The 14,514-nt window shown below is 46.1% G+C and overlaps 1 pseudogene across 1 annotated transcript; it reads left to right on the plus strand.

The window, feature by feature from the left end:
• The first annotated feature begins 11,000 nt into the window (after positions 1-11,000).
• On the plus strand, positions 11,001-12,487 carry LOC108317821 (annotated as a pseudogene). Its single transcript, XR_001830904.2, has 2 exons — positions 11,001-11,546; positions 11,845-12,487. The product of XR_001830904.2 is annotated as a heterogeneous nuclear ribonucleoprotein A1-like (transcript).
• Positions 12,488-14,514: the final 2,027 nt, after the last annotated feature.

The raw sequence follows: 14,514 nt of genomic DNA on the forward strand, positions 1-14,514 counted from the left end.
CCAGTGGCCAATCGACAGACGCCTCGCCGTGCGGGGGCGGCACGCGCCGAGCCCCGCCCCCGGGCGCGCGGCGACGTAAGGAGGGGCGGGGCCGGCACGCCGACCGGGGAGCGACCCGCGCTGAGCCCCTCTTTTCTCAGGCTGCTGGCGGGTCTTGGCCGGAACATTCCGACCTGATGATGGTTGCAGCTGCGGGGCTAGCGGGCTCGGAAAGCCCTTCCTCTCTGGAGCGGAAGCGGGGAAGCTGGGGCGCGCAACCGCTGAGCTGGGGTAGCCGGGGTGACCCGACGAGCCACGGAAAGGGGCCCGCGGGGAGAAACGCGCCGGCGCTCGCGTGGCCTCCTGCCGTTAGAGCACTTTCGCAGGAGCCGGAGCGAAAGGGACCAAAGTTTAGTTAGCAGTTCACCTTCACGTTGTAGTCTCAAGATTCGTACCGAGTAGGCACTTGGTAAATGCTAAATGAATAGCGTAATAGTATTCGTTAGCGATGCCCTTTACTTGTGTATGGTAAAAACCTGCAGCTGTACAAAGCCTTCCTTTGCCAAGCACTGATCCCAGCATTTTACATCTGGTAACTAAATCTATCGTCTCAATAACTGAGGTAGGTACTTAAGGGCCACAGTCCGTTATCTGAGCCCTTTGACCCAGGTGTGTCTTTGCAGGATTTTTTTCAAATTTTAGAAAGCTAAGAGGCTATGAGAATAAAAAGCTTCTATTCAAATTCAAGAAACAAAGTGGCAGACAGACAATTCTTTGTCCCATTATCCCAAACTAAATAAATATGAAATCCAGAATGCCAGAAACCAGCCCCAGTCAGCAACAGCTGTGCATTGGTAAAAACCTATGTAAGTTCTTTGCCTTGTTCGTGGAGACCGTTCTGCCAGAAGGTTCTCCGTTGCTTGGCTAGTAATAAAATCAACCTAAAAAAAATAGTGCCAAAGGTGATATGTGCTAACAAATAAAATACATACCGTATTCTCTTCACAAATTTGCATTTCATCCCTGTGCAGGGGTCATTCCAGTTTGGTATAAGTGCTGCCCAAGCAAGCACAATTAAACCAACTGTTTCAGATAATATTTGGTCTCTTTCCCCACCGGCATAATATGTGACACCCCCAGAGAGTCTGGGGGAACACGCTGAAATCAAACATGCAGTAAAACTGCTTATTCATACTAAGTAAAATGAATACGGACTTTGGACTATAAATAGTCTCAGGTCAAAATTTGCTACCAAATGAATTTACCCCCAAAATTTTGGTTTTCACAGCTTTTTGGATTTCAGAATTGCACGTAAGAGGTTGTTAATCTATCCTGTTTATCCATATAATGGATGAAGCTGAGGCACAGATGGGTCAAGTAACTTGCCCTGACTGCATAGCTAGAAAGTGGTGGCGTCTGGGTTTAACTCAAGGAAGCTGGTTCTGGAGTCCTATGTTGTTAACAGAAATACTATAATGCTTCCAATTTATCACCATTTTGTCTTATTTAGTTCTCACAACAACCTTATACTAGTTTGGGCCGAGCGTGGTGGCTCACGCCTGTAATCCAAGCACTTTGGAGACCAAGGCAGGCGGATCACCTGAAGTCAGGAGTCCAAGACCAGCCTGACCAACATGGTGAAACCCCGTCTTTATATTAAAAAAAAAAAAAAACCAAAAAAACCTTATACTAGTTTGAACTATATGAAATTCCCAAAATTTGACCTTTTATTTATTTTCATTTATTTATTTATTTGAGATATGGTCTTGCTCTGTCACAGAAGCTGGAGTGCAGTAGCATAATCTGTGCTCACTGTAGCCTCAACCTCCCAGGCTCAAGCAATCCTCCCACCTCAACCTCCTGAATACTGGGGACCACAGGTCTGCAACACCATGCCTATTTTTTTTTTCCGTTTTGAGGAGTCTCACTCTGTCACCCAGCGTGGAGTACAGTGACACGGTCTTGGTTTACTGCAATCTCCACCTTGCGGGTTCAAGCAATTCTCCTGCCTCAGCCTCCCTAGTAGCTGGGATTACAAGGGCCCACCACCATGCCCAGCTAATTTTTGTATTTTTAGAAGAGATAGGGTATCACCATGTTGGCAAGACTGGTCTCGAACTCCTGACCTCAAGTGATCCACCTGCCTCAGCCTCCCAAAGTGCTGGAATTACAGGTGTGAGCCACTGTGCCCGGTGCTCTGCTAATTTTTTAAAAATTTTGTGTAGAGACAAAGTTTCACTATATTTCTTAAGCTGGACCTTTTTTGGGGGGTACAGGGTCTCACTCTGTCTCCCAGACTTCAGTGCAGTGGTGCAGTCTCGACTCACAACAACCTTTGCCTCCCAGGCTCAACCAATTCTCCTTTCTCAGCCTCATGAATAGCCGAGATTACAGGTGTGCACCACTACTACCCAGCTAATTTTTGTATCTCTAATAGAGACAGGATTTCACCATGTTGGCCAGGCTGGTCTCAAACTCCTGACCTCAAATGATCCACCTGCCTCAGCCTCTCAGAGTGCTGGGATTACAAGTGTGAGCCACTGCACCCAGCAATGATGGACCTTTTTGAAGTACAAATATTAATATTTAATTCCTTTAATTCAAGTAATGTTATTCTTTTTTTTTTTTTTTTTTTTAAATGAAGTCTCAATCTGTCACCCAAGCTGGAGTGCAATGGCTCCACCTCCCAGGTTAAAGCACTTCTTCCGTCTCTCAGTCTCCTGAGTAGCTGTGATTACAGGCATGTGCCTCCACACCTGGCTAATTTTTGTATTTTTAGTACAGAACAGGGTTTCTCCATGTTGGTCAGGCTGGTTTCAAACTCCCAGCCTCAAGTGATCTGCCGACCTCAGCCTCCCAAAGTGATAAGATTACAGGCATGAGCCACCTTGCCTGGCCTTGACTTTATTCTTTTACAGGAAGGAAATGGAGGTTCAGAGGGGATGCGCCAGTTCTAAGAGGTTAAGAGCCTGTGCTTTGCGTTTGATGGAGACCTGAGCTTTGATCCTAGCTGGCCAAGCAGATAACTTGGAGCAATTCTGTTAATACTTCTCTGAACTTGTTTCCTGGTCTTTAGTGAGTACAACAGTGCCTGTGCGCCAAACTTTGGAGGCTGCAGTTTGATGCCTCCCACAAGGTTCACTAAGAGACGAGAAGACACATATATTATGTGAGGACCACTCAGACCCCCAGAATTGGCATGAATGTTACTTGGAACTGAAGACATTTGAGAGCCAACAGATGCAGAAAGATGCCTTTTCAAAGTTTCCCATATGTGACTAACAGCAGCAATTTCTGGGAGTGAAGCTGCCATAAATCTTCTCTCAAGGGGAGTTTTAGTGGCCAGAAAAAAAGACGGCTTGCACCTGCAAAAACAAACATTCTTATCTCCCATTTGTTCCCCTAGAAACCTATTTGCTCTTCCCATAGAAGCCTTTTTGTAAAAACAAACATTCTTAGCTCCCATTTGTTTCCCTGGAGACCTATTTGTTCTTCTCACAGACGCCCTCCTCTTCTCCTATTAAATGGTATATATAAAGTAGATTTAGATTTTCAACAACAAAAAAAAGTTGTATAAATGGCAATTAATAGCCTCCTAGAGTAACATTTTTTTCCTGTGAACTCCTGCATGCATATCTGAATAAAAGTCTGTCTTTTGTTTGTTTGAGACGGTGTCTCACTCTGTTGCCCAGGCTGATCCTCCCGTCTCAGCCTCCCAAGCAGCTAAGACTGCAGGTGTGCATCCTCACACCCTGATAATTTTATTTTCTACAGAGAGTGGGTCTTGCTGTGTTGCCCATGCTGGTCTCCAACTCTTGGGCTCAAGCCCTTCTCTCTACTTGGCCTCTCAAAGTGCTAGGATTACAGGTGTGAGCCACTGTGCCTGGCTCTAATCTATCTTTAATCTGCAGTGCCCAACCAAACACATACATTCCATGACTATATATATTTTGAAAATGGAATAAAAATATTTTTCTTTTACATGTATTATTTCTTTCACATGGCTACTAAATTACACTTAGTAAATTGTGTAACAATCCATGATGTTGTTTTGGCCTAGGAGATGTGGTGGAAAAGTGCTAAGGTGGTAAATATACTAGGTATTTGGGAACCTCTGGCCTAGTGGTTAAGAGCTCTGTATTCAAAGTTTGTGTTCACGTCCCAGCTGAGCTGCTTACTAAGCTACATGAACTTGTTGGGCAAGTTATGTAGCCTGTGCCTCAGTTTCTAAATCTGTAAAATAGGGATGATATTAACACTACTCCTTCATGGGATTAAGTGAAAGGGCATTATGAAGCCTTGAGCCCAGTGCCTGGCACACCATAAACATTCAATAAATTGGACAGTTATACAAAGAAATCACCAACGGGCCAGGTACAATGGCTCACACTTATAATCCCAACACTTTGGGAGATCACTTCAGGCCAGGAGTTTAAGACCAGCCTAGGTAACATAGTGAGATTCCCACCTTCTCTACAAAAAAATTAAAAAAAAAAATTAGCCAGGAGTGGTGACACATGCCTGTAGTCCCAGCTACTCTTCACTTGGGAGGCTCAAAGCAGGAAGATTGCTTGTTCCCAGGAGCTTGAAGTTGTAGTGAGCTATGGTCAGACCACTGCACTCCTACCTTGAGACCCTGTCTCAAAACACACACACATACACACACACACACACACACACACACACGCACACCAGGAGAAAAAAGAAAACAAGTATTCTCCAGAAGAATTCGGTGTCCTGTGTTCCCCTCTCTGCCTGTCCAAGGAACAGTCTGACCCAACAGTCTATGTCTTTGTCTTGGGCTTTGGGAGATAAAGTCAAGTATGAACACAGGAGGGTCGTGTTTTGTGAGGGTTCCGTCCTAGCCCAAGCAGCTCACGATCACCAGGGACAAGGCTTTAGTCTGCCAAAGTCAGGGTTTGTTTTGCTAATTGCAGGGGGGGAGCATCCACAGCAGAGGAAACATGGGGCATCTCACCAAACTAAAAAAGGGAAACAATTGTTATATGCTTTGGGGGAGGGTAGAATTTCAGATAAATTTACCTGAAACAGTGTTTTTTTCTTTTTTTTTTGAGACAGAGTCTTGCTCTGTCACCAGGCTGTAGTGCAGTGGCGCAATCTTGGCTCACTGCAACCTCCGCCTCCTGGGTTCAAGCGATTCTTCCGCCTCAGCCTTCCGAGTAGCTGGGACCACAGGTACGTGCCACCATGCCTGGCTAATTTTTTTGGTATTTTTAGTAGAGACGGGGTTTCACCGTGTTGGCCAGGATGGTCTTGACCTCTTGACCTTGTGATCTGCCTGCCTTGGCCTCCCAAAGTGCTGGGATTACAAGCGTGAGCCACCGCGTCCGCCCCTGAAACAGTGTTTTGAAAGCTCAAATCTAGCTGCATGTAAAGACAGTGCTAGATTACAAAGTGCACCCAAGATCCCATTTCCTTGGAAACAACAAAGTTAAGATAGATGTGGAGTGACGTCCACAAATCCCATATCTAAAGTTATACACCTGGGTTGTAAATCAAAGCTGTTTTTATGTCAAAGTAAGATGCTCCAGGCATAAGTGGGATGTTTCATTTTTGCTCATATAATTTCAAACAGCAAGGCCGGGAGAGGTGGTTTATGTCTGTAACACTGGGAAACTAGGGTGGGAGGATCGCTTACGCCCAGGAGTTCAAGATCAGCCTAGGCAGCATGATTATTTCTCTTTTTATTTATTTTCAATTAATTTTTTTTCAGAGACAGGGTTCCACCATGTTGGTCAGGCTGGTCTCGAACCCCTGACCTTGTGATCTGCCTGCCTCAGCCTCCCAAAGTGCTGGGATTACAGGCGTGAGCCACCACACCCGGCTTATTTCTCTACCAAAAAAAAAATAAAAATAAACCAGCTGGGCATGGTGATGTGCACCTGTAATCTCAACACTGGGAAGCCAAGGTGGGAAGATGGCTTAAGCCCCGGAGTTCAAGACCAGCCTAGGCAGCATTATTTCCTACAAAAAATAAAAATAAACCAGTTGGGCATGGTGATGCACGCCTGTAGTCTCAACTACTGGCAAGGCTGTGGAAGAATCACTTGAACCTGGGAGGTCGAGGCTGCAGTGAACTGTGATTGCGCCATGGCATTCCAGCCTGGGTGACAGACTGAGACCCTGTCTCTAAATAAATAATAACAATAATTTCAGCCAGCAAAGTTTCTGAAAGCCTATGACTTTGGAGAACAAGATTTCTGAGATTGCCAAGAGTTAAAAAAGAAAATAATATTCCTTATGCTACTTTGGGAAGGCAGTTTATCCTTGGGAGAGATTGGGTTTCCTGTTTAACTTTGTAGCTGGCTTTATCTTTGTTATCCCAGCCAGATGAATGGCAGAGCATGTTTCAGATTTCTCATTCCTTGCTTATTTTAACTTTCTCAATTCTCAGGAAAAAGAAGGGGAGAAACTTTGTGGAAATCAGGTGGAAAGAAACAGCACTTGCAGTCTGCCTTTGGGTCAGCAAGGGGACAGAAATCAAAGCCTCCTGTGTATTCCCCTAAGTACTCAAGGTATGGTGGAGGCTCTGGGAGACAGGCCCAGTGTCTACTTGGAGAGAAGGAAGATGGGCCTGAGGGGTTCCATAGTCTGAAGGCATTCCCCTCACAGACCTCCAGCTATCTTCTCTGAACTGTGGCTAACATCCTTTATTATTTTTATTTTTTGAGCCACGTTTTGGCTCTGTCACCAGTGGTGCGAATATGGCTCATTGTAGCCTCAACCTCCTGGGCTCAAGCAGTCCTCCTGCCTCAGCCTCTTGAGTAGCTGGGACTACAGGCACACCACCACCATGCCTGCCTAATTTTTAAAACTTTTTTTATGAGATAGGGTCTCCCTATGTTGCCCAACCTGGTCTCAAACTCCTGAGCTCAAGCGATCCTCCCACCTCAGCCTCCCAAAATGCTGGGATTGCAGACATGAGCCATGTTGACTGACTGGCTGGAAACTTCCATTATTGTCTCAGACCACAAATGGCCCTGGGGGATAGACAGATGGGGAGGGCTAGCACCAGCATTTCTCTAGCTCTCCAGAGCCATCCTGGTGGAATTGCTAGGTACTTTTCCAATATGGTCTCAGCCTCTGATCTCCAAAGTGTGGCCCCAGTGTTGCTTCCCAACTGACTGGCCATTCCTGCCCTCTGCCTTCATTGTTCTGGCATCAGCCCTGCTCTGAGGCCACGCAGACGTGTTCTCAGTTCTGGCAACCTCAGGTGCAGGTTGGGCATCCTGGGTAAATTTTTTGTCCTTGAGCCGTGGTCTCCTAATCTGATAAATGGGGATTCACTAATATTTGCTTGCGTGGGGGTATTGGGAGGATGGAATGAGATGAGGTGAAAACTGCTGCCAGCCATCTAATGTATGCCCTATAAATATAACTCCTTCCCTTCCCCTCAGGATGCTTTTGCCCCCTTTGCCATTTCACAGTGAGGCAAAGTATGATGGAACTGGATAAGCCCTGTGGGGACCTACTCAGAATCCCTGATTTGGTGTATAAAGATTATTTTAAACTGAAGACATTTGAGATTCAACAGATGTTGAAAGAAGCCTTCTTGGGGATTCCTAAATCTGACTAAAAGAAGAACTTTTTTTTTTTTGAGACGGAGTTTCACTCTTGTTACCCAGGCTGGAATGCAATGGCGCCATCTCAGCTCACCACAACCTCTGCCTCCTGGGATCAGGCAATTCTCCTGCCTCAGCCTCCTGAGTAGCTGGGATTACAGGTACGCGCCACCATGCCCAGCTAATTTTTTTTTTGTATTTTTAGTGGAGACGGGGTTTCACCTGTTGACCAGGATGGTCTCGATCTCTTGACCTCGTGATCCACCCGCCTCGGCCTCCCAAAGTGCTGGGATTACAGGCTTGAGCCACCGTGCCCGGCCAGAACTTTTTTTTCTTTGAGACAGGGTCTTGCTGTCATCCAGGCTAGAGCAGAGTGGCACAATCATTGTTCACTGCAGCCTCGACCTCCTAGGCTCAAGCCATCCTCCCACCTCAGCACCCCACCCCCACCCCCACTAGCCAGAAATACAGGCACAGGCTAATTTTTGTTTGTTTGTTTATTTAAGACAGGGTCTCACTCCATCACCCAGGCTGGAGTGCAGTGGTGCAATCTTGGCTCACTGCAACCTCTGCCCCCAGGTTCAAACAATTCTCCTGCCTCAGCCTCCCAAGTAGCTGGGATTACAGGGACCCACCACCATGCCTGGCTCATTTTTGGTATTTTTAGTAGAGATGGAATTTCTCCATGTTGGTCAGGCTAGTCTCAAACCTCTGGGCTTAAGTGATCCACCTGCCTTGGCCTCCCAAAGTGCTGAGATTACAGATGTGATCCACCACATCCAGCCAAGTACAGGCTAATTTTTATTAAAAAAGCAGAAACCTTTGAGAAATGAAGACAGCTATATAGTCCTTCTTCCAGAAGGACTCTTCCAGGAAAGAGACCAAGGGTAAACCTACTTCAAATTCCCTCTCTAGGGGAGTTTCACAGCTATGAAGATATAATAAAAAGACCATGAGCCCCTGCATAAGCAAGCGTTATCACAAACTTTATCTCCAGTTTGTTTTCCTAAAAACTCATTTGTGTTTCATAAAGAAACCTATTCATTCTTCCCACAGGAGCACTTTCTTGCCCCTTCCACTTCCCCTACTACAGTACATAAGCCCCAAATTTTAACCAGCCTTTTGAGTTGTGCATCATTGAGCACTCCTGTGCATATGAGCATTGCATGCATAAACAAATTTGCAAATCTGTCTTTTGTCAGTCCAATTTGCAGATATCTAGTACTTGAACTTAAGAGTATGGAGGAAAAGTTTTTCCCCAACATCCCTTATCCTCAGGGCTGACTCCTTCAATATAAGCAGAAAATGACAAGTTAAGCAGCTGAGGGAGAAATTCAGAGTTTGAACGTGGGGGCCCACACTTACTAGTTATGTGACCTTGAACAGTTTACTTAACCTGTCTGTGCTTAAAAGAGGCACATCTATGACATTGGGCAAATAATAGTGTGTGAATTAAATTACTTAATGCCCATAAAGTGCTTAGAGATGCTGGACATAGGGTAAGCACTGTGTAATCACTATTTTTATCATTAAAGGGTGCTTGCCTGAAAAAAAGATGCTTGCCTGAGAACACTTAGTTAATGAAGATTAGAACTGTGAAGATGGGCGCAGTGGCTCACGCCTGTAATCCTAGCACTTTGGGAGTCTGAGGTGGGTGGATCACCTGAGGTCAGGAGTTCAAGACCAGCCTGGCTATCATGGTGAAACCCCATCTTTATAAAAAAAAAATAAATAAATAAAAATTAAAAAAAAAATACAAACAGACAGGGCGCAGTGGCTCACACCTGTAATCCCAGCACTTTGGGAGGCCAAGGTGGGTGAATCATGAGGACAGGAGATCAAGACCATCCTGGCCAACATGCTGAAACCCCCTCTCTTTGAATAAAAAAAAAAAAAATACAAACATTAGCTGGGTGTGGTGGTGCATGCCTGTAATCCCAGCTACTTAGGAGGCTGAGGCACGAGAATTGCTTGAACCCCAGAGACAGAGGTTGCAGTGAGCCATGATCACGCCACTTCACTCCAACCTGGGTAGACGGAACAAGACTCTGTCTCAAAACAAACAAACAGACAAAAAAAAACTGATATGAACACACTTTCTTGTTCCTGTGTTAAATAACACTACGACCTTAGCTGGGCATGGTGGCGCGTGCCTGTAATCCCAGCTACTCAGGAGGCTGAGGCAGGAGAATTGCCTGAACCCAGGAGGCGGAGGTTGCGGTAAGCCGAGATTGCGCCATTGCACTCCAGCCTGGGTAACAAGAGCGAAACTCCGACTCAAAAAAAAAAAAAAAAAAAAAAAAGAAAAAAAATAACACTACGCCAAACAAACAAAAATAAATTTTTTCCTGGCTGCTTGCTTCGGGAAATACCTGCTCCTGAAAGAGAAGATTGTAAACTAAACAGTTTACCTATCAAGACTAACAGCTTGCTCATCAAGACACGTTCAAGCCCCTTATCTTGCTACACTCACCCCCACCAATCCATGGTCATGAATTCTACCCCACCCACCTAGTTTCCTTCTTTGCAAGACCCAACCTCAAATGGCATGGAGGAAGAAGGTAGTTCCAGACCCCTAGATCCAACTGCCTGATTATCTCTCTGACATCTCAAACTTAACATATTCTAAACTGAACTTTATAGGGTCCAGCCCTACAGGGTTCTGTGAGCCCCTCCCTGCTGGTTGGGAGAGAAGAAACTGTAGAAATAAGACACAAGACACAGACATAGAGAAAAAAGAGTTTGGGCCTGGGGATCCACTGCCAACCAAAGGATGGAGTCCGGCAGTGGCCGCGAATGCCCAGACACTCTCACTTTTATTGAGTTGCAAATCTGGGGGCCGGGTGGGTAGGGCGTACGTAGGGCGTGGCCTTGGTGGTCAGTGACTGGGGACAGCGTAAAATAGGGTGTGGCCAAGACTTTCAGGTAGCCAAGATGAGGCAAGGAGCAAAATGCATCAGCACTTTTTCATACTTGTCACAAAGACATTAAGATTTACCTTACTCTTACTGATTAATTCTTACAAGAAAAAAGGAACCAGGTGCAGAAGCGGATCGTGAGGTCGACCTGGAACTTGACCACTGACGCACAGCATCACATAGAAACAATTAAGCCCTGGATGTCTGCAGGCCCACCTCACAGCATCAGGCCTACTGCAAGAGCTCGGAGAAGCGTTTTTCTCCTAACTCCTCCGAGGAAGGAGATGTCTTGGCCATTTTGGACAGCTCCTTCCCTAGCTGGCTAAAACAGCGGGAGCTTTCCTAGTGCTGGCGCTGCTGCACAGCCAAGGTGCCCTCCAGCAGCCCTTATGAGGGCGTGACAGAGGGCTTAAAGCAATTGCCTTAGAGTCATTCATTTCACAATGTTGCCCCAGGTTCATACTTGTGACCTGAGAGGCATTAGTAAAAGAATTAAGATCTCCTTTCTGCCTGTGGACGCCGAAGAAGCATGGTTAAAGTCTCTCTTCTCCCTGCGATCATGTCTAAGTCAGAGTCTCCTAAAGAGCCGGAACAGCTAAGGAAGCTCTTTATTGGAGGGTTGAGCTTTGAAACAACCGATGAGAGCCTGAGGAGCCATTTTGAGCAATGGGGAACGCTCACAGACTGTGTGGTAATGAGAAATCCAAACACCAAGCGCTCCAGGGGCTTTGGGTTCCTCACTTATGCAACTGTGGAGGAAGTGGATGCAGCCATGAATGCAAGGCAACACAAAGTGGATGGAAGAGTTGTGGAACCAAAGACAGCTGTCTCAAGAAAAGATTCTCAAAGACCAGGTGCCCACTTAACTGTGAAAAAAATATTCGTTGGTGGCATTAAAGAAGACACTGAAGAACATCACCTAAGAGATTACTTTGAACAGTATGGGAAAATTGAAGTGATTGAAATCATGACTGACCAAGGCAGTGGCAAGAAAAGGGGCTTTGCCTTGGTTACCTTTGACGACCATGACTCCGTGGATAAGATTGTCATTCAGAAATGCCATACTGTAGGCCGGGCGCGGTGGCTCAAGCCTGTAATCCCAGCACTTTGGGAGGCTGAGGCAGGTGGATCATGAGGTCAAGAGATCGAGACCATCCTGGTCAACATGGGGAAACCCGTCTCTACTAAAAATACAAAAAATTAGCTGGGCATGGTGGTGCGTGCCTGTAATCCCAGCTACTCAGGAGGCTGTGGCAAGAGAATTGCCTGAACCGAAGAGGAGGAGGTTGCGTTGAGCTGAGATCACGCCATTGCACTCCAGCCTGGGTAAGAGTGAAACTCTGTCTCAAAAAAAAAAAAAAAAGAAATGCCATACTGTGAATGGCCACAACTGTGAAGTTAGGAAAGCCCTGTGAAAGCAAGAGATGGCTAGTGCTTCATCCAGACAGAGGTCGAAGTGGTTCTGGAAACTTTGGTGGTGGCCGTGGAGGTGGTTTCGGTGGGAATGACAACTTTGGTTATGGAGGAAACTTCAGTGGTCGTGGTGGCTTTGGTGGCAGCCGTGGTGGTGGTGGATATGGTGGCAGTGAGGATGGCTATAATGGATTTGGTAATGAAGGTGGTTATGGAGGAGGCTGCCCTGGTTACTCTGGAGGAAGCAGAGGCTATGGAAGTGGTGGACAGGGTTATGGAAACCAGGGCAGTGGCTATGGCGGGAGTGGCAGCTACGACAGCTATAACAACGGAGGCGGAGGCGGCTTTGGTGGTGGTAGTGGAGGCAATTTTGGAGGTGGTGGAAGCTACAATGATTTTGGCAGTTACAACAATCAGTCTTCAAATTTTGGGCCCATGAAGGGAGGAAACTTTGGAGGCAGAAGCTCTGGCCCCTATGGTGGTGGCAGCCAATACTTTGCCAAGCCACGAAACCAAGGTGGCTATGGCGGTTCCAGTAGCAGCAGTAGCTATGGCAGTGGCAGAAGATTTTCATTAGGAAACAAAGCTTCCTAATGAGAGGAGAGGAGAGCCAAAGAAGTGACAGCGAAGCTACAGGTTACAACAGATTTGTGAACTCAGCCAAGCACAGTGGTGGCAGGGCCTAGCTGCTACAAAGAAGACATGATTTAGACAAATACTCATGTATATGGGCAAAAAACTTGAGAACTGTATTTGTGACTAATTGTATAACAGGTTATTTTAGTTTCTGTTCTGTGGAAAGTGTAAAGCATTCTAACAAAGGGTTTTAATGTAGATTTTTTTTCTTTTTCTCTTTCTTTTTTTTTTCTTTTTGCACCCATGCTGTTGATTGCTAAATGTAATAGTCTGATTGTGACACTGAATAAATGTCTTTTTTAAAAAAAATAAAAAAAAAACAAGATCACCTGTGAATAAGATCACCTTTGAATAACTAATAACTACTATGGTTATATGTTATATTTCTAGTTACTTTCTTCTCCATTATTTACATGGAAATAGGCTGAGGCTTTTGGCTCCTGCCTCAGCACTTATGGGGTCTTCTCCCTACAGAACTTTTTTTTTTTTCTTTTTTTTTTGAGACAGGGTCTCATCTCTGTCATTCAGGTTGGAGTGCATTGGCCAAATCTCAGTGCATTGCAACCTCCTCCTCCCAGGCTCAAGCAATCCTCCTACTACAGCCTCCCAAGTAGTTAGGACCACAGCTGCATGCCACCACTCCTGGCTAGTTTCTGTATAGATGGGGTTTCATCAGGTTGCCCAGGCTGGTCTTGAACTCCTGGGCTCCAGCCATCCACCCACCTAGACCTCCCAAAGCGCTAGGATTACAGGTGTGAGCCATTGCACCCGGCCTTAAGAAGAACTCTTAGGCCAGGCACGGTGGCTCACGCCTGTAATCCCAGCACTTTGGGAGGCCAAGACGGGTGGATCACCTGAGGTCAGGAGTTCGAGATCACCCTGGCCAACATGGTGAAATTCCATTAAAAAAAAAAAAAAAGATGAACTCTTGATCTCCCCACCTCTAATCTGTCCTCCACCATCTTCTCCATCTTGGGGAGTGACACACCTCTATTCTTCCAGTTGCTCAAGCCAGAGACCAAGTAGTCAGACTTGATACCTCCCCTCCCTTGCCCTTCACATACAAAGCCTCGGCAACATCAGGCAGTTCCACCTCTGCACACAGAACAAAACTGTCTCTTCTCTTCTCCCTATTACTCAGAATTCTAACATGGCTCCCTGCTTTTGCTATCATCTTCCTAACATTCATCCATTTTCTTTTCTTTTTCTGAGATGGAGTCTTGCTCTTTGGCCCAGGCTGGAGTGCAGTGGCACGATCTCGGCTCACTGCAACCTCTGCCTCCTGGGTTCAAGCGATTTTCCTGCCTCAGCCTCCCTGGTAGCTGGGGTTACAGGCACCGGCTGAGTAGCTGGGACTACAGGCACATGCCACCACGCTGAGCTAATTTTTTTATTTTTAGTAGAGTGAGGTTAGTGGTGACATGTTGGCCAGGATAGTCTTGATCTTCTGACCTTGTGATCCACCCACCTTGGCCTCACAAAGTGCTGGGATTACAGGCATGAGTCAATGCGCCCAGCCTTCTTTTTCTTTGAGACTGAATTTTGCTCTTGTTGCCCAAGAGCAACTGGAGTGCAATGGTGTGATCTTGGCTCACTACAATCTCTGCCTCCAGGGTTCAAGCGATTCTCCTGCCTCAGCCTCCCATGTAGCTGGAATTGTATTTTTGTATTTTTAGTAGACATGGGGTTTCACCCCATCAAGACCAGGTCAGCCTGGTCTTGAACTCCTGACCTCAAATGATCCACCGCCTTGGCCTCCCCAAGTACTGGGATTACAGGTGTGAGCCACCGCACCCAGCTCTTTTTTTAATCTTTAAATTTTTTTAGAGATGGGGTCACACTCTGTTGCCCAGGACTGGTGCAATCATAGCTCATTATAGCCTCAAACTCCTGGACTCAAGCATTCCCCCTGTCTCAGCCTCCCAAGTAGTGGCACTACAGGCACAAGCCACCATGCCTGGCTAATTTTTTTTTTTTTTTTTTTT

This window comes from Cebus imitator, unplaced genomic scaffold (assembly GCF_001604975.1).
Source record: "Cebus imitator isolate Cc_AM_T3 unplaced genomic scaffold, Cebus_imitator-1.0 Scaffold209, whole genome shotgun sequence".
Taxonomy (NCBI): Eukaryota; Metazoa; Chordata; class Mammalia; order Primates; family Cebidae; genus Cebus; species Cebus imitator.